Consider the following 6,000-nt stretch of genomic DNA (forward strand, 5'->3'; position numbering starts at 1 on the left):
CCAAGACGAAGAAGCAACCCAAGTGCCCACTGACTGACAAATGGATAAAGAAGATATGGTGTATATATATATATATATATATATATATACACAATGGAATACTACTCAGCCATAAAAAAGACAAATTGTCCCATTTGCAACAACATGGATGGACCTTGAGGGTATTATGTTAAGTGAAATAAGCCAGACAGGGAAAGACAAACACCACATGATTTTACTCATATGTGGAAGATAAACAAACACATGGACAAAGAGCAGATTAGTGGTTACCAGATGGAAAGAGGGTTGAGGGGTGGGCAAAAAGGGTAAAGGGTGATAGATAAAAATTAGCCTATTGGTGGTGAGCATGATGCAGTCTATATAGAAACTGATAAATAATAATGCACACTTGAAATTTCACAATTAAGCCATTATGACCTAAATAAAATAATTAAAAAAGATATAAAATCTATCTAAATTTTACAATCACTATTAAAATTCCCACCATCTTCTTTGTAGAAACTGACAAGCTGATCATAAAATTCATGTGGAATTAATTGCAAGAAACTCAGAAGCCAAAACAATCTTAAAAAAGAACAAAGTTGGAAGACTCACACATCCTGATTTCAAAAATTACCGCAAAGACCTAAATTGTGAGAGCTAAAACTATATTACTCTTAGATGGAAACACAGATGTAAATCTTTGTTACTTTGGATTAGGCAATGGTTTCTTTAATATGACACCAAAAGCACAAGCAACAAAAGAAAAAATAGAAGCCTTTGTGCATCAAAGGACACTATCCAGAAAGTGAAAGGGGAGAGCCAGCCCTGATGGCCTCATGGTTAAATTTCGGCACACTCCACTTCATTGGCCTGGATTCGGATCCTGGGTGCTGAACCACACCTCTTAGCTGTCAGTAGCCATGCTGTGGCCATGGCTCACATAGAGGAACTAGAAGGATGTACACTAGAATATACAACGAGGTAGTGGGGCATTGGGGAGGATGAAAAAATAGAGAGAAAGATTGGCAACAGATGCCAGCTCAGGGTGAACCTTTCCAAGCAAGAATAAATAAATAAATAAGTGAAAGGGGGAAAAGTATTTGCAAATCATATATCCAATAAGGGTCTAGTATGCAGAATATATAAAGAATTCTTACGCTCAACAGCAAAAAGACGGCTTAATTAAAAGATAGGCAAAAGACTTGAACACACATTTCTCCAAGAAGATAATGCAAATGGCCAACAAGCAGAAGAACATCAGTGGTCAATACGGAAATGCAAATGAAAGCAACAATGAGATACTACTTCACAGCGATTACGATGGCTACAACTCAAGCAAACAGACACAGAAAACAAGTGTCAGTGAGCATACGAAGAAATTGGAACCCTCATACATCACTGGTGGGACTGTCAAAGTGTGCGGCTGTGTGGGAAACGTGTCACTGTTCCTCAGTAATCTAAAGATTGACCATATGACCCAGCAATTCCACTCCCAGGTACATACCCAAGAGAACTAAAGATATGTCCACACAGAAACTGGTGAACAAGTGTACTCAGCAGCATTATTCATAACAGCCAGAAAGTGGAAACATCCCAATGTCCATCAACTTATGAAAAGATAAATAAAATATGGCATTTTGCTTATTATTCAGCCATAAAAAGAAATGAAGTCCTGACACATGCTACAAAGAGGATGAACTTTGAAAACATTATGCTAAGTGAAATAAGCCAAGGCACAAAAGGCCACATATTGTAAGATTGCATTTATATGAAATGCCCAGAATAGGCAAATCCATAGAGACAGAAAGTAGGTTAGTGGTTTCTAGGGGTTGGGGGTTGGGGCAAAGCAAGTGAGTGCTAATGAATGTGGGGCTTCTTTTTGGAGTGATGCAAATGTTCTGGAATTGATAGTGCTGAAGCTTGGACGACCTTACAAATATACTAAAAACCACCAAATTCTATGAGTTAAAAGGGTGAATTTTATGGTGTGTGAATTATATCTCAATTCAAGAAATAGTGTGAAAATAAGATTACATTAAAATGCCCTAGGTTGACAATAAAGATACACACACAATAAACTCAAAATCACTCCCTGAACCTGGTGGTACCCATGTGACCTGCGAGCGTAGTAAAAACAAAGTCAGTACCATAGAGTACAAATATTATTTGTATTTTAACCCAGTTTTAGTACTCATTGTTTTTCTTTTAAATATACAATTTTTAAAAGTTAAAAAAAATTTAATGCAGGATATAAGACCTGCATAAATAGAGAGCTGTACCACATTCCTTGACAGACAGATTTAATACAAAAATCCTTACAAAGTTAGTAAATTGAATATCAAATACATAGAGTATATACAAGTTCCAGTTTATAAACTTATATATTTACATGTTATATTTATGTATATTAATTCCTATTCTTACAAAGTAAATATGTAGTTGCATTCAGAATCTCGATGGCTTATATTTGGACCTGGATAAAATTATTTTAAAAATGTATTAGAAAAGGAAATGTCCAAGAATAGCCAAAATATAAATATTAAAAACGATAGAGAGGGCTGGCCCCGTGGCCGAGTGGTTGAGTTCGCGCGCTCCGCTGCAGGCGGCCCAGTGTTTCGTTGGTTCGAATCCTGGGCGCGGACATGGCACTGCTCATCAAACCACGCTGAGGCAGCATCCCACATGCCACAACTAGATGGACCCACAACGAAGAATATACAACTATGTAACGGGGGTCTTTGGGGAGAAAAAGGAAAAAAAAAAATAAAACCTCTAAAAAAAAAAAAACGATAGAGACCCGAGCCCTGCCTTTCCATGTTATAACATAAAGCCACTGCAATCGGAACAGTAAGATAAAGGCACAGAAGTAAAAAGATGTTGAACAGAAAAGAAAATCCATAAACAGATCCAAAATATATGAGAACTACTATACAATAAAGATGGCATTTTAATTCAGTGGAGAAATCTTTTAATAAACCGTTTCAGGACGGGTGGTCAGGCATTTGGAAGAAAACAAAGACTTCCCACCTTATACCAAATACAAAAATATATTCTAGATGAATTTTAGATTTACATGTAAAAATCAAAACAATTAAAATACCATTGAAGAAATTTGGGAGACTAAATGCATAGAAACCTTGGAGTGGGGCAGACCTTCCCAAGCCAGCCAGGCTGAAATCTCTAAGCTGTAAAGGAAAAGATAAATATTTCACAAAAAAATTATTGTAACATGTATTACAGATGTGTTAATATCCCTGTTACATAAAAATTGATGGGCTGGTGTTGTGGCCGATGGTTAAGTTCAGCGCGCTCCGCTTCGGAGGCCCGGGTTCAGATCCCAGGCACAGACCTACACTCAGTGGTGGCCATGCTGTGGGCCCACATACAAAATAGAGGAAGATTAGCACAGAGGTCAGCTCAGGGTGAATCTTTTTCAGCAAACAGAAAAAAGAGTCCACAAAAAAAAATGATTCGAAAACATCCCCCCAAAAGCGGATTAAGGATGAAAAATTCACAAAAGAGGAAGTCCAAACGGCCAATAAACAGGAAAAACTATTCCACTTAGTAGCCAGGGCATGGACGTTAAAGCAAACTGAAAATATGTTTTTCACTGAAGGTGGTGATTGGACTTAGAGCGAGAGAGGTTTTCAGAGGCCCTCAGAATGAAGGAAAACGAAGACTGCAGAGAACACGAATATGTATTTCTCACACACACACACACGCAAACACAAAAATGTGAAAAGACAAATCACACTACGAATTAAAGAAACACAAATTCAAAGAAAACACCACGTTCACTTACGTACTTTGCAAAGATTTGTATAAATAATAATTCCCAGTGTTCTGTCGGTGAGGGGATGGACATATATACTGCTGGAGGAAACCTAAGATGGTAGGAAATTCTGGAAATCAGTGTGTCAAGAATCTTTAAAATGCACATATCCCTTGACCCTGCAAACCCACGAGTGTGCACCTACCCTCAGGAAACAGAAACAATCACAAGAATGCAGATATTTTGCATTTTTGCAGAATGTTTGATGAGTAGCACTGATCTGAGGGAAAACAGAGAGAATCAACAGCCCAGAGCTATCATCTCCTGACTTTGATTTTTCAATAATATATATGTTCTAAGTGCTAACATATGCATTATAAAACATACACAAACAAAGCTTAAAAGGATAAAATACAAATTCAAACATTTTCTTCCCACCTATCAATGGATCATCTTGAGGAGTTCCTGAATGATGCACACCTTACCCTGGAGACCAGTAGGCTCGTCTCGCTCCGTGGTGAAAAACTGATAAAAGAAAAAGATACGAAGGAGGCCAGGGGCTGCCCCGTGGCCAAGTGGTTAAGTTCACGTGCTCTGCTGTGGCAGCCCAGGGTTTTGCAGGTTCGAATCCTGGGCTTGGACATGGCACCGCTCATCAGGCCATGCTGAGGTGGCATCCCACATGCCACAACTAGAAGAATCCGCAACTAAAAATACACAACTATGTACCAGGGAGCTTTGGGGAGGAAAAGGAAAAAAAATAAAATCTTTAAAAAAACCCAGCCACCCAAAGACAGAGCGGGGCTCAGCTTTCAGTTTGCAGGTTAAGGTGTAATTCCCTGGTTTGCAAGCCTTTAAATAAGGCCTCACTTTTCTTTGAAACTTATCTTCGCCTCCTAAAGCTGCTCATTTCAGCTAAGATTTCTGGTGACGAGGTTGGGGTGTGATGCGGCCGCCTGACCTCCTCCTGGGCGTCGACTGGACACAGCACGCCGGCACAGCTGGGAGCCCGCTGACTGCTCCTCCGCATCTCCAACCGCCTCAGGAGGATGATCAGGGTAAGGCTCCCCCACATCCCTGATCTCACACGCTTTGGGAGAGGTCTAGAGGCTCTTTAAGGGGGGGTTCCCTCAATTTCTAACGCGGGGAATACCTGCTAAGGTCCAGCAGCAGCTGTTTACAGGGAGGTTTCTCCAACACAAGGAGGTTTCTCCATTCAGGATGGGCCGCGTTTGCTCTAGAAAAACAGCAAATGGCCAGTCACCTGCCACCACTCCTGTGGCCTTTATGGACAAAAATTATGGACCAAATATGTGCAAGTTCCTTGTCACCTGGGTCGAAATTACTAGAGATGATCTAAAATTGCTTGGCCACAATGGGCCCTTTGATATTCCCAAATTGGTTTATTTGTGTGCTCGACTGGAAAAAGGGGGATACCACACCTCTCAAAAATAGGAAGCCTATTTTAATTGGTACCTAGAGGCTACCAAAAAAGGGGAAATGGAGACTCATTGCTTCTCTGAGAGAGCAGCATTCTAAAGTAGAGGAGAGACAAGCAATTAGAAGCTTCAAACTCCGGTGATGACCGGGCAGAATCAAAGAAATCTGAAGACCCGCCCATTTCTCCTCCTTCCCATCTCTTCTCCCCTCTTCCCTACCACCACCTCCTCGCCCCCTCTACGCCGATCTGTCGGAGCTCCCCTGCTTCAACTCCCCCAACGTTCCTGATCTAAAATTAAACAAGTGAAAATGGGTAAACTTTTGAGATAATTTAAAATTATAATGGCCATTCTAGGGAGCCTGTTTCAGATTAAGTCCACTTTAAGGGTCACCCTTAAAAGAGAGGATTCAAAACCTCTCAGAAGCAATGGAATGCATTCTTTGGGTAATATGCAGAAGCTTCTAAAAGACAAAACAACTTCGAAACAGCTCTAAAAAGGATCCTTACAGCAAAAAGAAAAGAATTTCTAGTGAAAATCTTTGGCCACCTGAGCAGGTCCGTCTGCCAGGGAGCAATTTGATTCCAACTGTTCTTTCAAGTTTTGTGCCTGAAACACGGCTAAAATTTTCAAGATCTCCGTTTGTGTCTATCTGTATGTATATGCTTATGTATGGAAGTCTCTGTATGTATTTGTCTACCTCTGGATGGTAAAATTTCTAAAGGAGCTCTATTTAATTGGCTTGAAGTAAGTGCTTATATAAATTATTTCTAAATGTTATTAAAACTAGCCTGGATGCCTTTCAAG

This window comes from Equus quagga, chromosome 11 (genome assembly GCF_021613505.1).
Source record: "Equus quagga isolate Etosha38 chromosome 11, UCLA_HA_Equagga_1.0, whole genome shotgun sequence".
In the NCBI taxonomy this organism is placed as follows: domain Eukaryota; kingdom Metazoa; phylum Chordata; class Mammalia; order Perissodactyla; family Equidae; genus Equus; species Equus quagga.